General features: G+C 37.3%; 1 pseudogene; it reads right to left on the reverse strand.

The window, feature by feature from the left end:
* Positions 1 to 334: 334 nt before the first annotated feature.
* On the reverse strand, positions 335 to 14,171 carry LOC113352127 (annotated as a pseudogene).
* Between the last annotated feature and the right edge of the window lie 6,688 nt (positions 14,172 to 20,859).

Consider the following 20,859-nt stretch of genomic DNA (forward strand, 5'->3'; position numbering starts at 1 on the left):
TGTCCATGGTTCATACCAAGGCTATATTATTTTAGGTCATGTTGCAGCAGGGGTGTGCTTTTGGCAGAGTTTATTAAGTTTATTTTGGCCTAAGCTTCAAACAACCAAATCCATCATTTACTGTCCAAAGAAAAAAATAAACTGTTGTTGCTGCTTTGTCTACTTATCTTTTGTATAGCAGGAATGTTGTAACTAATGACAGTCTTCAACTTCAGCAGCACCTTCACTTGTTCCCGTCCTCAAATCTTGATATCCCAAACTAACACAAGAAAACTGAATGCTAACTTCCTCCTCTTTTTCAGTCCATGGTTAAAGTCGCTACATCCAGTTACAACTAGTAAGGGGACAGTAAAATTGATGAATTGTGGCCTCCAATGCCAAATGAATTAGATATGCCACCTTTATGTCAAGTCTCTCTTTCTTCAGGCCAACCAGCATCTTTATCCTGATTCAATGCAATTCACGTCAGAGGAAACTAACTATCAGAAGAAGGTACAGTAGTTAAAAGCCGAGAATGTTCAACATTACAATTCTTCTCCGAGAACGTTTGCATCTATCTTATTAAACTACAATTTCAGTGTTAGCCTGAGTCAAGCATCCGTACCGCGTACGGACTACTTTCTTACTGTTAATCGTAGCCACATGATTTAGTTTTTGTTACAGCTGTTACATTAATTACAGTCTGTCATTCACCGCCTGTAATATATCAGTCACCTCCTGTAATATTTGTTTTGTAGTTGAGTCTGTGCGTCTATATAAGACTCAGTCCTGTACTATTGTAAAATTAACATTCATTTGAATACAAACACAGTTCTTACATGGTATCAGATACCAAAAAAGAAACTTCAACTTCTCTCTGATCCTTACATGTAACAACCTTCAAATCACCATTAAACCTACAAATTAACCCAAAAAATGGTGAGAACCACTCAACGAAACACCGCATCATCTTCCGTTGTCAACAACAACACACTAAACATCAACAATTCACATCTGTTTCCACCATTATCATCACCACAACCTCAACAACCAACTTCTTTACCTTCTTCTTCTTCATCTCAACCACCACCACCACCACCATCTGCAACTCAACAATCATCACCACGACCGCCTTTAACTACACCACAACAACAACATATTCATCACACACCAATACAGATTCCACAACATACATTACCTTCTCAAAATCTTCGTCGTTTTTACTTCCCTCAATTTCAAACAAAACAACCTCAAATACAACCACAACAACCTCCATTACAGTCTTCCTTCTACAATCAGTTTTTTTTTCAGCCAAGATTTACAATTCCTTTTCAAAACATAAATAATTTTGTTTCTGATAAATTAGATGGCTCAAATTATCTTGTATGGAAAGATTAGATTTCTCCCATTCTTATCTATACAAACCTTTATGGTTTTGTTGATGAAACTGTTCCATCTGAATCTCCTATGGTGATGATCAACAACACTCATACCAAATCCAAACTATCTTGAGTGGTTACAAGTTGATAAATTTGTTGGATATTGCATTAACGCTGCAGTAGCTAGATCATTCTCTTCTGAATTTCTTGGTAAAAACACAGCCAGAGAAAAATGGATGCATTTGGCGAAACTTTTCAGTGATCAATTTCTTGCTCGTAAGTCTTTGTTGAGATCTCAACTTCACTCAATCAAGAACGACTCGTCAACAATTTATGATTTCCTTCATCAAATCAAGACAATTTCAGATTCTTTAGCAGAAATTGGTGAACCAGTGTAAGACTCTGATCTGGTAATGTATACTCTTAATGGTCTAGGTCGAGAGTTTAATCACTTTGTTGTTATTGTTCAAAACAGAGAGCCTCTGTTATCTTTCTCTGAACTTCGATCTCGTCTTCTTAGTCATGAGCAATTCTTGAAAGAACAAGATTCATATTCCTTCTCTACACTAATTTCAGATCCAACAAACTCTGGTTTCTTTGTAAAGAAACAACCTTCTCCTTATACTTCTAATTTTCGAAAACCTACATCTTCATTTCCATCACATGTATCACCTTCATCATCATCGTCTCCATCTTCTACACCAACTTGTCCTCCTGGTTTTCGAAAAACTGAGTTTAATCCTGCTTAAAAAAGCAAGTTATCGATTATGGATCCATTCCTTGTCAGATATGTCATAAACAAGGTCATCAAGGTAATCGGTGTAGATTTTGATATGCTCCTTCAAGAAACAGTTTAGCTCATCCTCAGAAGGCTTTTTTTGGACTTGATCTTAATGCAGGGAGTGATACTTTTTCTCCTTGGTTTTCTAATGATTTTGATTATAATGGCCAATTTCCTAATGATACTGCTTATGAGAGTGGAGGCTATTGGAGTCATACTCACTCAGGACCAGTTTGGATACCTGATTCAGGAGCTTCTAGCCACATGACAAATGATGCTTCAGTTTTACAAAATACTTCTGCTCATTCTGGCACTGAACAAGTTATGGTTGGAGATGGTAAGTTACTTCCTATATCTTTAGTAGGTTCTTCAACTTTATCTACTCCATCTAAGCAGTTTAATCTACAGAAAGTACTTTATGTTCCTAATTTGCAATACAATTGAATGTCTGCTGCTCAATTTACTAAGGAAAATAACTGTGTTTTCTTGTTATATCCTTGGGGATATGAAATAAAGTCATTGAGGAGCCACCTTATTCTTGCTAGAGGGAGGATGCAGCATGGACTATATCCCATAATATCTGGAAAATCTACTTCAAATACTACTACTCAACAACCAACTGTTTCTCCTCATAGTACTTCCTTTATTACTTTAGCAACTTCTTCAACTTTGTGGCATTCAAGACTAGGTCATCCTGCTCAGAAGATTCTCCATAAGCTTGAGACCAGTACTGCTATCAAACTATCTACAAAATATACTTCTATTTGTGGATCTTGTCAGTTAGCTAAGAATAAATGTTTACCTTTTCATGCCACTGGTAATAATTCTAGTCTACCTTTTATGTTGGTTCACTGTGATATTTGGGGCCCTGCTCCTGTACAATCTCATCTGGGATACAAGTATTATATTCTGTTTGTTGATGATTGTACAAAATTTTCATGGATTTATCCAATGAAGAATAAATCAGACAGTGTTTATTGCTTTAAGTTGTTCAAGTCTCTTATTAAGAATCTGTTTACTGTTAAGATAAAACACTTTCAGTGTGATGGTGCTCTTGAGCTTGTTAAAGGACCATTTAGAGACTTTCTTGATTCTAGTGGTATTTCCTTAAGAATTCCATGTCCTTATCTTCATCAACAAAATGGTTCAGCAGAGAGGAAACATAGACATGTCACAGAGATGGGGAATACTTTATCTTTTCATGCTTCTCTTCGAAAGAATTTTTGGTTTGATTCTTTTTTAACAGCCGTGTTTCTTATCAACATACTTCCCAGTAAGCTCCTTGACTTTAAATCTCCTTATGAAATGCTATACAAGTGTAGACCAGATTATTCTCTTCTCAGAGTGTATGGGTGTTTATGTTATCCAAACTTGGAAGCTTATAGGAAAGATAAGCTCAGCCCAAAATCAGCTACCTCTGTGTTTCTGGGATACAATATTCATCATAAGGGGTACAGATGTATGGACTTGCGCACTCATAGGATATATGTGACTACTCATGTTGTTTTTGATGAAACTAAGTTTCCATTTGCTGAGTCAACTACTACTGTTGCTTCCATATCAGATGAGTCAACTACCATTGTTGATCCTACCACAACTGAGTCAACTGGTACTGTTGATCCTACCACAGCTGAGTCAACTGGTATTGTTGATACTGCTTCACCTGAATTATCTAACATCATTGCTCCTGTTCCGGCTCCTTCAGGAATGCATACAAGATCTAAGTCAGGTATTCATGTTCCTAAACCTCTTTCTAAGGATTTTGTAGCAAATAGTACACTGAAACATCCTGTCTCTGTTGCACTTGCTACTTTACTTCAATCACCTTCTGAACTCAAAACTTTTAAAGAAGCAAGTAAGTTACCAGTTTGGGTTAATGCCATGAATAATGAATATACTGCTCTCCATGAGAATGACACTTTTATTCATGTTCCATATCATCCCTCTATGAATGTACTTGGCTGTAAATGGGTTTATAAGACAAAATTACATGCTGATGGTACCATAGATAAACACAAAGCTAGATTAGTTGCTAAGGGATATCATCAAGTGGATGGTATTGACTTTGATGAGACTTTTATCCATGTAGTTAAAGCAACTACCATTCGATGTGTTTTGAGCTTAGCAATCTCAAATAAGTGGAGCATGAGACAATTGGATGTAAGCAATGCTTTTTTACATGGGCATTTAAAAGAAAAAGTTTATATGGAGCAACCTCCTGGTTTTGTTGATCCAGATCATCCTACTCATGTATGTGAACTTAAGAAATCCTTGTATGGACTTAAACAGGCTCCTAGGGCCTGGTATGACAGATTCAGTGGGTATCTTATTAAAAGTGGTTTCAAGAACTCTAGTTGTGATAGTTCCATGTTCATTTATCACAAGAATTCTAAGAGGATGATTCTCCTAGTCTATGCTGATGATATTATTCTTGTTGGTACTTCAGATTCTCTACTTACTTCCTTTATTACTTGCTTGAAGTCAGAGTTTGCAATGAAAGATCTTGGTCCTCTGCACTAATTTTTGGGTATTGAAGCTGTTTTTGACTCTTCAGCTAACAAAATGCTTCTTACTCAAAATAAGTATTCCTTGGATTTACTTCGAAAACATGATATGCTTGGGTGTAAACCTTGTAAAACGTCAGTTGGTCCAGGTCCAAGGGTGTCTGCTTTTGATGGAACTCTATTGTCAGATGTTGCTTCTTACAGAAGCTTAGTGGGTGGTCTTCAATATTTAACTCTCACCAGGCCTGACATTAGTTTTGCAGTTAACTATGTGAGCCAATTCATGCACAGGCCTACTGATATTCATCTACAGCTGGCCAAAAGAATTCTCGGATATATCAAAGGTTCTTTAGGTCAAGGCATTACTTTACAAGATGGTGATTGTTCCACTCTCACTGCTTATTCTGACAGTGACTGGGCTGGATGTCCTGATACACGCAAATCTGCATCAGGTTATTGTGTGTTTGTGGGTGGCAACTTAGTGTCTTGGTCTTCAAAGAAACAACACACAATCTCTCGCTCTTCCACAGAAGCTGAGTACAGAGGTCTTGCAAATGCATTTGCTGAATTATTATGGCTTTCTTACTTATTTGAAGAACTATCCGTCTACTTATCTCTCCCTTGTCGTTTATACTGCGACAATCTTGGTGCAGGCAGTCTCACTGCAAACCCAATTTTCCATGCCCGCACAAAGCATATTGAAGTAGACTACCATATGATTCGTGATCTGGTTAGTTCTGGTTTTCTTCAGGTTTCCTGTATTCATACTCTCAGTCAGATCGCAAATTTATTTACCAAAGGATTGTCAAAGTCACAGTTTAACTTATTGAAGGGCAAACTGATGCCTGCTGTACGTGCATCTGTTTGAGGGGATGTTAGACTGCCGTACTCTGTACGGACTACTTTCTTACTGTTAATCATAGCCACATGATTTAGTTTTTGTTATAGCTGTTACATTAATTACAGTCTGTCATTCACCGCATGTAATATATCAGTCACCTCCTGTAATATTTGTTTTGTAGTTGAGTCTGTGCGTCTATATAAGACTCAGTCCTGTACTATTGTAAAATTAACATTCATTTGAATACAAACACAGTTCTTACATTCAGCAAGGCATCTCAATTTATCATCCGTCACTACTAAAACATTTGCACCCTCAAGCATCTAACTGTAGAGGAATAGAAAGTATTTGAAACTGTAAACAACTAAAGTAGAGAGCTTACACATGTTCCTCGGGGTTCTCAAGATTGACATTTGGATGGACCCAAGTCAGCCAATCCGTCCGTATTTCCTAAATGTAAAATTGAATTCAGTTCAACAGTAAGTAAAACTGCAAAAGGAACTTAAAAGAAGAGCGCATACAGATTCTAGCAAAAGAGAAAACCTGAACTTAGCAAAAACTTTCATGTAGATTCTGTCCATTAGCTATGAACTATACATCTTCGTACCGACTGTTTAAAGACATCTTAGACTAGCTTATAGCTAAGGAAAGAAGTGGATAAATGGATTTACCTGCACCAGTGCAAAAGCTTCCACAGCACCAGCTGCTCCTAATAGGTGACTGATCATGCACTTGGTGGAGTTCACTCTTAACTGCAAAAGCCAATATGTCATCAAGCACTGGCATATGCTCCTTAAAAAGAGAAAACCAAAAGGAAAAGAAAATGAAGACGTAGTTTTAATGCAACAAAGTTACATCAGGATTTTGGCCAAGACAACGGATGATAGATTGTTACTCCTTCAAGTCGCCAGCCTGTGTTGATATTGCATGAGCTTTCACAAAGTTGACATCTTCGGGGGAAACCCCAGATTGAGCTAAGGCCTTCTCTATACAAAGAATAGTACCTTTTCCTGATTGTACGAAGAGGGAAACCAGAATCATCAGTGAAATGCATCAATCTAGGCGAGCATGCATCTACGTTTGGCCTAGACATGAGGTACTGAAATGTTTCTCAAGGCAATGTAATAATTGCTAGCTATGACAAATCTGAGTTATAACTTCCATACAATCTGGATGAGGCTCGGTCATCAGAAGTAAAGCTTCCGCCAAGAAACTCAGCCTAGATAGTTGCTCCTCTTTTCTGTATTGCACAGCCAAAAGAAATCAGAGGCTATAAAAATAAGTTCTTCAACAATGACCCTTTCAAATCAACAAATTACCTTTGCATGGTCTAGTTCTTCAAACAGCAGAACTCCAGCTTCTTCTCCCATAACAAATCCATCACGATTCTGTTAGTTGCAAGTTAAGCCTAACATTAGCAATTTGTCACACAAAATTGTAAAGCTTAGCCGCTAGAGTAACCCATGCGTTGATTTAATATGATAGATATTGGGTGAATAATGTCTGAGTTAGGTAGTGACAGTACCGGAAATAAAAATGTCCAATACTACGAATCTACGATGCGTCAATGCTATATAGTCGACTGCTGGGACACTAACTTGAGATGAAATATGACTAACTAATCTGCCAATTTTATTTTTCTTTACAAAAAGCTGTTAATATAGATTTGAATAAGAGAGAAGATAATAGGTGATTGCAATATCCCAAGGGCGTGAAGCTTTGGTTGGATCCTCGTTCCTTTTGAAAGTGCTCTACATGCCGCAAAACCTCCTAGAAAAACATAATTAAAAAATGCTATAGTTCAGGTATATAAAGGAGGAAGCTCAAGGGAAGAAGAAAAGGATGCCTAAAGGTATATTACTGAGTCAGAGACACCACGGAGCACCACGTCCTGCAACCTCTCAAAAATTTAAAACAATTTCAGCTATAAAGGTTACACAATTGTTCTAATGTTTGATATACAATAGCATGCTCTAAGTAAACTGAACAACTTACAGCTTCTCCTCTAATAATGTGGTTCACTGCATTCAGATTACAGAAGTTGCTGGTGGCACAGGACGTAGAGATTGAATAGTTGGGGCCTATCCATCCCTGCTGATAAGTGTAGAAAAAGGTGTTTCAAAATCAAATAACACATTCTGGATGCTCCTTAACTAGTTCTAGGCTTTTAGCTTACCAGATTTATTGCGAGCACGGCAGGACCCATATTTGTAGAAGCAAATGGAACACAGAAAGGATTCATTTTTTTATATGATATCCTTAAGGCTTCAATTGAATCATTGAAAACCTGCTCAAAGCAAAATTTATCATGCATCAATAATATTCTGTAACGAAGAACTTAATTGACAAATGATGCAGGGCATACTACAATTCCAGAAGATTCGGCTTAAAGGTTTGACTTCCATGGTTTCCTAGTTTCAGTCTTTCTTATTTTTAGGATTCTTTTAGATTTCCTTTTAGTTTTCTGTTTCCTAGTTTAGTTATTCTTCAAGCCTATATAAAGGCTAGATTAAGTCTTGTAAGATCTATCTATTACTCAATCAAATTATTAAACACAAAACTTATCTTTCTCTTCTTGCTTGAATTCTCTTCTCTTCTTGCTTATAGCAATCTAGTATTGCTTTCTTTTACCTTGTTCCACATTAGTTGGTATCACCCGCTTAGTTTTAGGTTTTTCATCCTATCACTTGATCCTTTACTTCGCTTCCGCAACATCTTTTCTTTCCTTTTAAGTACACAAAAAAAAAAAAAAAAAAAAATGACTGCTCAACCAGTTACTCTAGCAGCAATCAGCTTTTCAAGGTTGCAAAACACATAAATATAGATTTGGATATGCCTGAGCTTGTAGACTTAGAAGACAAAAACTAAAGAAGATATACTTCAGTTTTTACAGAATGATGAAGTACCTGAAGATGTATTGCGTACTTTAAACATTAAGAAACCGTATGAAGGTTTCATAGGTCATTCAAAGAAGAAGATAGTTTCTCCTGCACTTGACAGTGATGATGAAGATGAACGTGAGAACGATCTAGAGAAGAATTGGATTGAAGAACGACGTTTAAAAAACTGGTCACAACCCTTACAGTTCTTTACCAGAATATAAAATAAAAGCTGATATTCCCAACTTCTCTGGAAATTTTCGTATTGAAGAACTAACTGATTGATTCTTTGAAGTAGAAGCTTTTTTCGAATTCATGGAAGTCCCTGAAGATTTTAAGGTTAAACTTGTGACATACAAACTCAAAGGAGGAGCTGCAGCTTGGTGGGATAAGCTCTGTGATGATCGTAGAAACGCTAACAAACCGAAAATACGTACTTGGAAACGTATGAAAACTTTGATCAGGGATAAGTTCTTACCTAGAGACTTTATGCAGCAACCTTTCATCAAATTACCAAACATTCAGCAGGGGGCACGAACTGTTGAAGAATATGTGTCATATTTTTATAATTTGGTCGCACGAAATCAACTCAAAGAATCTGAAGAACAGTTAGTTGCAAGATTCATTGAGGGACTGAATAGATTAATACAAAATGGTATGACTCATTCAGTTTTTACTATGGTCGAAGCTGTGCAGCAAGCTATTAAGATAGAAAATCGTCTTATTCGTTCTTCTAGGATTTATCCATCCAGACAAGGGCGTTATCAAAATACTTACAGGGGTACCAATTCATCTCAAAACTTTTCTCCAGATACTGTTTTGAATATTCCCAGGCCTCCTTATGATGATGTTAGCCATTCACATCGACAACCTAGCCATATTGTGCCTTATACTCCACCTCTGGCTACACCTATCTTAGCCAATCCAGTTGATCTTCAGCCGGGTCAGCAGTCTCACTCTCTGCAACCAACTCCTCCTACTACAGGGAATCGGTTTCATAACAGGCAACAACAATTTCCACCGCAACAGCGAGCTAATAATGCTTATACAAAATTTCGTGGAGATAAGTGCAATAAATGTCAGCAATCGGGGCACACTTCTAGTGATTGTCGGAAATTCAATGCTTTGATTGGTGAACCTCAGTTCATTAATGAAGTCACTGGTGCGCTTAATGAGTTCGAAGATGAAGACTCACCTGGTGATGACGACGAGTTTGTTGGGATGATTCGTCCATTATTTCTTACTCAACAATGCAAGTCTCAGAGACACAGTTTTAAATCAAGATGTTATATTGGGGGTAAAATCTGCAAGATGATAATTGATAGTGGCAGTGTGGATAATTATATTGCTGATCACGTAGTTAAGAAGCTTGAACTACCAGTAACTTCTCATCCAGAACCTTACACTGTAGGATGGGTTAATGCCTCTAGCACACAGAAGATTACTCTTCAGTGTTATGTGTCATTCTCTTTTGAGGGTTATGAAGACACAGTTCTATGTGATGTCATTAATATGACGGCAACCCATCTTCTTCTTGGCAGACCTTGGCAATACGATCTTCACGCGGTTCACAATGGATTCGAGAATACTTACACTTTTGTTCATAATGGGAAAACCAAGGTTCTTAGTCCATCCAATTCCACTTCAAACTCTTGTGCGCAGACTGATGCTGTCGTAGCCACTGTTATTCGTTCTTTGCACCCACAACATTCTTTACATTCCCATGAAGATTCTAAGCCTATGATTGAGTTGCCTGCAAAGGTGAAGCCCTTATTATTTCAATATAATGTTTTATTCCAGATGAACTACCAACTGCATTACCTCCTTTACGGAATATTCAACACTGCATCGATTTTATTCCTGGAGCCTCTTTACCAAACCAAGCACACTATCGCTTGAGTCCTGCTGAGCATGAGATATTACAGGGACAGGTAAATGATTTGCTTACAAAGGGTTTGATACACCTAGCAACAGTCCTTGTGCCAGTCCTGCCTTCTTGGTTAGTAAAAAAGACAATGGATGGAGGATGTGTATCGATTGCAGAGCATTAAATCGCATCACCATTCCTTATAGATTTCCGATCCCGCGTATTGATGATATGATTGATTTACTGTCGGGCTATTATTTTTACTAAGTTGGATTTACGCAGTGGTTACCACCAAATACGCATTCGAGGGAGATGAGTGGAAAACAGCATTCAAGACACGTGAAGGTTTATATGAATGGCTGGTGCCATTTGGGTTATCTAATGCACCTAGTACTTTTATGCGACTTATGAATCAGGTTCTCCAACCCTTTCTCAGTAAATTTGTTATTGTCTATTTTGATGACATACTAATTTTTAGTCGCAGTGAGCCAGAACACCTCCAACATCTTTCACAAGTGTTTCAAGTTCTTGCTGACAACTCTTTATATGTTAATTTGAAGAAGTGTACCTTCATGGCTTCTTCAGTAACATTTTTGGGATATGTGATTTCTACTGATGGTATTCATGTCGATCCTTCTAAAGTTCAAGCAATTGAAGATTGGCCAGTTCCTACTTCTATTCGTGATGTTCGTAGTTTTCATGGTTTGGCTTCTTTCTATCGAAGATTTGTGAAGAACTTTAGCTCTTTCACCTTTGACTGACTGTCTCAAGAAGGAGAAGTTTGAGTGGACGGAAGCAATGGATAAAAGCTTTATTCTTCTTAAAGAAAAGCTTTGTACGGCACCAATTCTTGCACTTCCGAATTTCAACAAGCCTTTTGAAATAGATTGTGATGCATCTGTTGTTGGTATTGGTGCAGTATTATCACAGGAGGGTCATCCAATTGCATATTACAGTGAGAAGAATTCAGATGCACAAAAGAAATGGTCTACATATGAATTAGAGTTATTGGCTCTTGTTCAATCTCTTAAGCAGTGGCATACTTATCTTATACATAGGAATTTGTTGTCAACACTGACAACCATGCTTTGAAGTTTTTGAATACTTCTGCTAAAGTTAACAGAATGCATGATCGATGGCTTTCCACACTCAACAAATACACTTTCTCCGTGAGACATAAAAGTGGCAAATTGAATAAGTTGTTGATGCCTTAAGTAGAAGAAGTCATCTATTAACTACAATTCGTAATGAGAGTTATGCATTTGACTATATCAAAGAATTTATCCAGAAGATGAAGATTTTGGCAAACTATGGGATCAATGCAGTTCTCAAACTCATGGGGTTGATGATTTTCTTATACAAGAAGGTTTTCTTTTTAAAGGGAATCGATTATGTATTCCTCAAGGGTCTTTACGTTTACATCTTATGCGAGAATTACATGGCAGTGGTCTTGGTGGTCATTTTGGGAGAGATAAAACCATTGCCCTGATTGAAGAAAGATATTTCTGGCCATCTTTGAAACGTGATGTACAAAAGTTCGTACAAAAATGCATGGTCTGTCAGAGAGCAAAGGGTACAATTCAAAATACCGGGTTGTATACTCCTTTACCAGTTCCTGATGCACCTTGGGTTGATATAAGTATGGATTTTATACTTGGTTTACCTCGTACTGCTAGAGGTAATGATTCTGTTATGGTCGTAGTTGATCGTTACTCTAAAATGGCTCACTTCGTGGCTTGTAAGAAATCAACTGACGCTTCTAATGTTGCTTCTTTGTTCTTTAAAGAAGTAGTAAGATTGCATGGGGTTCCAAAGTCTATCACTTCTGACAGAGATACCAAATTTTTGAGTTATTTCTGGAAAAGTTTATGGATGCGCTTAGGCACAGTTCTACAATTCAGCACAACTTCACATCCGCAAACTGATGGACAGACTGAGGTTGTTAATAGATCACTTGGGAATTTGATTAGAGCTAAGTGCCTGGATAATAGTAAGCAGTGGGATGTGTTATTGCCACATATGGAATTCGCTTTCAACACTTCTGTGAATCGTTCTACTGGGAAAACTCCATTTGAGATTGTGTACTCTAAAGTACCTAATCATACTCTTGATTTGGTAGCCTTACCCACCACACAGAGTACAAACACTGCAGCCGACTCTTTTGTAGACAAAGCAACTGAATTACATAATGAAGTAAAATCTAAACTGGAGAAGTCCAATTCTAAATATAAAGAGGATGCTGATAAACACAAGAGGTTTAAAACCTTCAAGGAAGGGGAGCTCGTGATGATACATCTAAGAAAAGAGATTTCCAGTGGGTACTTATAACAAAACCAAGATGAAGAAATATGGTCCTTTCAAGGTTTTAAAGAAGATCAATGATAATGCTTATGTTATTGATCTACCAAATGATTGGAATATCTCCAACACATTTAATGTTCAAGAGATTTTTACGTTTCATGGTGACAATGAACTTCTGGTTTGTTTGGACAACTCGAGGACGAGCTTTACTCTAGAAGGGGGGACTGATGCAGGGCATACTACAATTCCAGAAGATTCCGCTTAGAGGTTTGGCTTCCATGGTTTCCTAGTTTCAGTCTTTCTTATTTTTAGGATTTTTTAGATTTCCTTCTTTCTTATTTTTAGGATTCTTTTAGATTTCCTTTTAGTTTTCTGTTTCCTAGTTTAGTTATTCTTCAAGCCTATATAAAGGCTAGATTAAGTCTTGTAAGATCTATCTATTACTCATTCAAATTATTAAACACAAAACTTATCTTTCTCTTCTTGCTTGAATTCTCTTCTCTTCTTGCTTATAGCAATCTAGTATTGCTTTGTTTTACCTTGTTCCACATTAACAAACAAACACTACGTATACCAAATTTGAAGGTGGAATGTTATGCTTCCAATAAGTACAACTTCCTTATATCCTTCTCGTTTGCAGCTATATAATGCTCATGCAATATGGTAGTATACCAGCAAATTCCTGTATCGAATTTTTATAGCTACACCTAGATTCTTAGGTAGCATCAAGCTTCTCATGGCTCACTATATGTATTTGCGTAAAACTCATCCAATCCAACTATATCACGGTAGAAAAGTAAGCAAGTGGTAGGCGTGTTGAAGTAAACAAGGCACAGTTAATGGAAGCCATTGGACCATTAATTCGACAATAGTTTTCCCAAATCATGTCCTCAAGGTCAAAACCCACATTTAAATCAAAAGAAGCAAGAAACAAACCTTGTACCACCCATCCCAGAGCCAACCAATATACCACACCTAGTTTTGTCTAGTTCATTCATGACCTCTTCCGAGATCCCGCCATCATCCAGAGGCCCAGAGCTTTCTTCCCAGCAGTAAGCATGTAGAGCATGAAGTTGTCTCCCTTTTTAGAGAGTTTTGGTGCAACCCATCCACCCGTCGAAAAAGACTCGATTTCTCCAGCAATTCTCTATAATATGAATAAAATAAGCCAACAAGTAAGCCTGAAGCACCATATGAACATGTCACTTAATAGTATGTAATGGACCAAATCAAATAGGACTCACAGTGGGAAACTGGAACACCACCACCACCCATAAAAGAAAATCAAGAACGCGAGTTAGTATTATTACCTGAATGGGCAGCAGTCCTTGTTTGCTTTCGAGTAATCTGATTACTACTAGTATTTGAAGAACCAAACAATGATTCACCAAAGAATGTAGTCAATCCTTTAGAAGTGTAATCTTGATACTAAAAGACCCACAAAATGATGAAACACTTTGAAATCAAAAATCTGAAGTAGATACCAAAAGATTCCTCCTTTCAGATGCTGCCCATCTCTTTGAAGATTGAAATAAAGATGGCTGCTGTTTCCAACAATTGTAATCTTAATCAAAGTATACAGACATGCAAGCACCAACAAGCCATGTACATAGTGGAGAATTAACAGAAGCAGTCACCATTAGTAAAAACCCAGATTCCAAAATCAATTGATTCAAATAGATCAAGATTCTCTCTGGGTGAGGCGTAAAGTCATGCGATAAGTCAGGCGGAGCTGACTTAGTCAAAATCAAAAAATTTCTTCAATCTTGCTTTTGAATCTGTTTCTAGTCTAAACTCTTTGATACAAATCCATGTTCTCCTTGTGATTCTGTTCAATATCCTATGTTTAATTTACTCTATAGTTAATATTTTTTAGAGATTTGGTTTTGTTTTTCTGACCTAATTTTTTAGGTTTTCGGTTGTTCTTCGTCTGCTAGTAGTTTCATACTTTCAATCATGATTTCCGAAATTTTGTTTTGATTGTCGTCTCTCTTAGATATTTTATTCTGCTTCTCCTCTGGGTTTTCTCTAATTTCTTCTTTTCTCGTGTTTTTATGCTAGGTCATGAGCTAATGGAGGTGCGGCCTTAGAGTCATCGATTCATCATCATGAGTTATATAATAAGATTTTTGGTTGTCAGACTTGGCTGTGGTGATTGGACTTGACTCAAGGATTCGGGTTCTCTCTCAATCTCTCTGGTTATGATATATGAATACTTGAGTCTGTTTATTTTAAGATTCTTGATAAGATGATTCCAATGAAGATGATTCTGATATTTTATGAGATCCTACTTAATGTAGGGATTAGATGTTATAATTGTAAAGTGTTCCTTTTGAGGGTCTGGTGATTGATTCTTCTTTCGGGGTTATGCTTTGGGCCTCGTATTTGTAGCTCTGGAACAAGATTAGTGTAATGGTGAAGAGTTTCTCTGCCCAGAAGCTGTTTTTCAATACATTAAAAGTTGTGTTTTGTTATTTAATGGTTATTTTAATTATCATTAGTGGGAATCTTAATTTTAATTCTGGAAGCAAGGGATTTATTTTATTTCTTAGGAACTTGTTCTCTAGGGTGGCTTATTCAGAAGCTTTGTTACACTTGGCAAATCATTTCTCTTAAATCTGAGTCATTTGATCTTCTGTGTGTAGGATCAGAATCTCGCAACAATAATGTCTCAGCGAAATTATCAAAGGCACAGCACAATAGCGTCGCAGAACAACTTCAGGAAGAATATAACAAACGACGTCAGCTAGGATCACGAGAAAGATGTGATAGTCCTGCGAAAATTAGAGATTTTGCGAAATTAACATTTCTAAGGTTGCGAGAATGTCGCAAGCCATATCCGAAAATAAAGGACAGATTAGCTGTCATCCACTATGTATTTCCCTATAAATAGTCGTTCAAGTTGTAAACATGAGAGAGATCTTTTTTAAGTAAGAAACAAGTAAACATGAGAGAAAAAGTCTGGAACAAAGATCATTCTTGATTTCTTTATCTTTTCTTGTAAAAATATTCAAAGATTATTCAATAAAATAAAGAGTTTAAACCTAAAATGAGTTGATTAATAATAAAATCATACGAGGGGTGTAGTGTAGGATTTCCTGCAACTACATAATGGCGCTAGAAACAGGGAGATTGAAGATCGAAAGTTGAAGATTGTTGATTGAGAATATTCAAGTCAAGAAAGTGATTAAATAAATCAGTGAATCAGTTAGAAGAAAGATGAATAGAATTAATGAAAATGGCAAAAGATTGGAGTGTAATATGATAACAAAAACGATGATTAATGAATTCCATGAAAACATCAAAGGAAGAATACATAAACGAAATTTTGAAGGAAGGAAAGTTATGGCGGTAGAAAAAACATCACCCTTGAAAGATTGGGAAAAGCAAAAAATTGCATTCATGGCGGAAGAAATACCAAAAGAAAATTTGAGCCACACATCTCCGTTGGTCATCACAGTGCCTATTACACGAAAAGAGAAGGAGACAACAATAAAATCCACAGGAGAATGGATGTTGAACAGAACTTTAATCGATACAGGAAGTTCAGTTGATATAATATTTTATCACGCATTCCGGGGAATGGGATTTAAAGATGAAGAAATGTCCAATTCAACATATTTTGTTCACGGTTTCGGAAAATCCACAACAAAACCTAAAGGAGAGATAGTGGTACGAATTCCACTTGGAGAAATCGAAACACATGTAACATTGTGCGTAGTGGATATGGAATCACCATATAATATGTTATTAGGAAGATCATGGATACATGCGATAAAAGCTGTGGTATCAACGTTGCATCAATGTATTAAGTTCCCCACTCCAAATGGAATAAGTGAAATCAGAGGAGATGTTGACAATGCGAAATTATGTCATCAGATTGAAGTAAAGCATTATGAAGGACAAGAAAAAAAGAAACAATTTCGCAGAAAATTGGCAAAGGAAGCAAAGAAAGAAGAAGAATTTAGAGTATATATGATAAGGGCAAAAGAAGGAAAAGGAATACCCAGCGAAATTTCGGAAGAAGGAGAAGAGCCTATGAAAATAATAAAAGAACGAACACCAATGGGAGAACCTAAACCCAGTTACACTGCCGCAGAACCAACAAAAGAAATAAACGTTGGGACTATAGAGGAACCTCTAATATTGAGAATTGAAACCAAAATGGATAAGGAAGAAGAAGAAAGAACTGTTAACTTGTTGCGAGAATATAAATATGTTTTCGCAGGAAGCATGGATGAGATACCGGGAATAGATCCATCAATTGCATGTCACAAGTTGGAGATTAACAAAAATATGAGACCATTTAAACAGAGAATAAGAAAAATTGCAACAACTTACCATTCCCAAATAGAAGAAGAACTACAGAAAATGCTTGATGCGGGAATCATAAGAGAAGCTAAATACCCAGAATGGATAACAAATATGGTCATTGTCCCAAAGAAAAACAAAGGAATCAGGATTTGCATAGATTTCACTGATTTAAACAAAGCTTGCCCCAAAGACAGTTTTCCATTACCAGATATTCCTCAAATGGTAGAATCCGCAGCGGGAAACGATAGGGTGTCATCTCTAGATGGATACAAAGAGTATAACCAAATCCCTCTCGCTGAAGAAGATCAAGAACATACTGCTTTCTTTGCCCCTAGAGGTTTATATTGTTACACGAAAATGCCATTTGGTTTGCTAAATGCGGGAGCGACATACCAAAGAATGGTAGAGAAGGTGTTCGCAAAATGGATACACAACATTAGAAGTATACGTGGATGACATGTTAGTAAAGAGTAAAGAAGCTAAAGACCATGTACAAGACCTGAGGGAGATTTTTGAACAAATGCGGCAGTATAACATTAAATTGAATCCTGAGAAGTGTACTATTGGAGTTGCATCGGGAAAATTTTAGGCTACATTGTATCAAAGGAAGGAATACAGGTTGATCCAGAAAAAGTGCAAGCAGTTCGTGACATGCCAACACCAGCAACAATAAAAGATGTACAGAAGTTGAATGGGCTTCTAGCTTCGCTGGGGAGATTCATTTCGCGATCATCAGACAAATGCAAATATTTTTTCGATATACTCAAGAAGGGTGCGAAATTTAAATGGACTGATGAATGTGAAAAAGCTTTTCAAGGAATCAAAGAACATCTTATGAATACAACTATTTTACAAAAAGCAGAATCAGGAGAAGAATTATTGATCTATCTTGCGACGACGTCGCATGCATTAAGTGTTGTGTTATTGCGAGTAGACGCAGGAGTGGAGAAACCCATTTATTACATTAGCAAAACTTTTAATACTGAGAGAATTACTCAAAGATTGAAAGTTAATCTTAGCATTAGTTTATGCATCATTTAAGCTCCGCATATACTTTCAAGCACACAAGATAAAGGTATTAACAAAAGTACCAATTGAATCAGTGATGAAGAATTCTAAAAGATCAGGAAGGTGGAGAGATGGAATGCACAAGTAGGCCACTTTGATATTAAATATGAAATTTTGTCTTCACCAAAATCACAAGTTGTTGCAGATTTCTTGGCAGAATTTCCTTTAGAAGAAGATGAAGCAGTAGAAGAAATGATGGATGTAGAAGAAGACATGGAGATCCAAAAGATTTATTAACAGAACCAAATAGATGGGAGATATTGGTAGATGGATCATCAAATGGAGAAGGAAATGGAGTTGGAATTGTTTTAATTTCGCCAGAAGGAATAAAGATGGCTTTTTCATTCAGATTGGAATTTGCATCCACTAATAATGAAACAGAATATGAAGCTGTGATACATGCCTTAAAATTCGCAATAGAAATGAAACTAGAAAATGCCAGGATCACTAGTGATTCGCAGCTAGTTATTCGCCAAATAAAGGGAGAGTATACTACAAATGAACCATCCTTGAAGAAATACAAGAAGCTGGTTGAAGAATTGTCAGCGAAAATCCCAAAATAAAATGGAGGCACATTTCAAGAAAGGATAACAGACTCGCAGACGCTTTTGCTTTCATCTCAAGCATGATGACAGATCCAACTGCGAGATGCATAAAAATACAAACACTTCTGTCACCATCAATCAATAAAGAAGGAAGTGTGGATGTGATGATAATAGACAATGAAAAGAAGAACAAATAAACAATTCGCAGACTGGAGAATGGAACTTCATGCATATTTGGCGAAAGGAGAAACACCAAGAAATAGATTGGAAACACACAAGTTAAAAAGCCGTGCAACGAATTATGAATTAAGAGATGGGTTGCTATACCGAAAATCCTTTAATGGACCATCACTCAGATGTTTGACACGAGAGGAAGGAGAAAAGGTGCTAAAAATGTTACATAGTGGGATGCTGGCAATCATAGTGGAGGAAGATCTTTGGCACATAGAGCAAAAATGCAAGGTTATTACTGGCCATACATGCATGAAGATGCAAAACAAATATCAAGACGTTGCGAAGATTGTCAGCGGCATGGAAAGAAAATACATGCACCTGGAGCACCATTGTCATCTTCAACCAGTGTGTGGCCTTTTGGAATGGACAAAGAAGATACTTAATAGTCGCAACAGATTATTTCACAAAATGGACAGAAGTGAAGGCAGTACACATATTCGCGACAAAGATATCTTTACATTCATATTCGAAAATATCATTTGCAGATTGGAATTCCTGCACAGTTGGTATCTGATAATGGGAAACATTTGAAGGACAGAATATAGAAATGCTACTTAATGCATTCAAGATAAAATGTGGAAAGTCTACTCCTTTGTATCCACAAGCTAATGGGCAAGTAGAAGCAACAAAAAACAATTGCAGATATATTAAAGAAGAAATTGGAAGGACATCACAGCATGGTGCGAACAAGTACATAATGCAGTATGGGCTTATAATACAACTAGAAGAGAAGCTACTGGAATGTCACCTTTTTGTTTAACATACGGAGTTGAAGCGGTGTTACCAACAGAAGTTGTTATTCCGACAACAAAAAGAGAAGCTTGGGAAAAAATCTTAGTGCGGGCTTGATTTTAAATAAACTTGATGAATTAGAAGAAAGAAGAAAAAAGCTTTACAACATATGGAGAATTATCAGCGAAGATTAGCCGAGAATATAATAAACGTGTCAAATACGCGAATTTCAACCAGGAGATTTAGTTCTGCGAGAAACACCAATATATCAGCGAGAAAATGGTGGAAAATTAGCGAAAAAATGGGATGGACCTTACATCATTAAGGAATAGTTGGAACAGGAGCTTATAGATTAATGGATCCAGAAGGAAGAGATGTTGGTCATAGAGACAGACCATGGAACAGGTTGTACTTAAAAAGATATTATCCGTAAGAAGCTTTGAGAAGTTATGGATTCTGAAAGAATAATTGCAAGATTACTCATATCAAAACAAGATCATGATGTGCGAAATTTTCGCAGAGATAATCACAGAACAATGACATAAAAGAAAGGGGCGAACCTTTATGGCGTACACCCTAGTTCGCGAATAAAATTTCGCAAGAGGCAAATGTAAGACCTAAAGTACGTCATATTAGGGGGTACCTGTTGCATGGCTCAGGGAAAGGCTACACCGCCACCGGAACCTGAGTCATGGAGATTTGGGGTCAATAAAGCCCATCCGGGAGAGGCACCTTGGATTCTCAGCTTAAGCATATGACTTGGGTTGGGCGACTAAGGTAATAAGGACTCTCCCAAGGAGTGCAGATCTGATCAAGGCGCCGAGGTACACGGTTGAGTCAAGAGTGCCAGGGACGTTTGAAGCGTACCTTGCCATTCTTGACAAGTCTTGGCTTATACTGCACTCGGCCTGAAGAAAACCCCACTTAGGGTGCAGTCTCGTAACCATAAGCCCTATAGGTAAAAGGGATAAGAGGCTGCGAAAACAACTGGTTGTTGTTAAGACTGGATGGGAGGAGCTAACCTTGTATGGTAGAAGTACGCCTCCTTGAAGGGGCAACCAGGGGGGAGATAAGGGCGGCACCCTCCATTAGGGAGCTGATAAGTGTCTTAAGACGCAAATGTCATGAGGCTTTTATTCGCAAGGATATTAAGGCTTGTCATATTTGTGCAACAATCCTGAAGAGGCAATAACAAAAGAAAAAGATAAGACGAGATCAATGGGTTTTCGCATGAAAGTGCGAAGACGTCCTGCGATTTCGTCGCAAGACGGCAATGTCATGGGGCTTTATTTTCGCAAGAATATTTAGGCCTGTCATATTGTCGCAACATTCCTGAAGAGGCCATAATACAAAAGAAAAAGTTAAGGCAAGATCAATGGGTTTTTGCATGAAAGTGCAAGGACGTCCTGCGATTTTGTCGCAATGACAAGAGGTG

This window comes from Papaver somniferum, chromosome 2 (genome assembly GCF_003573695.1).
Source record: "Papaver somniferum cultivar HN1 chromosome 2, ASM357369v1, whole genome shotgun sequence".
NCBI lineage: Eukaryota > Viridiplantae > Streptophyta > Magnoliopsida > Ranunculales > Papaveraceae > Papaver > Papaver somniferum.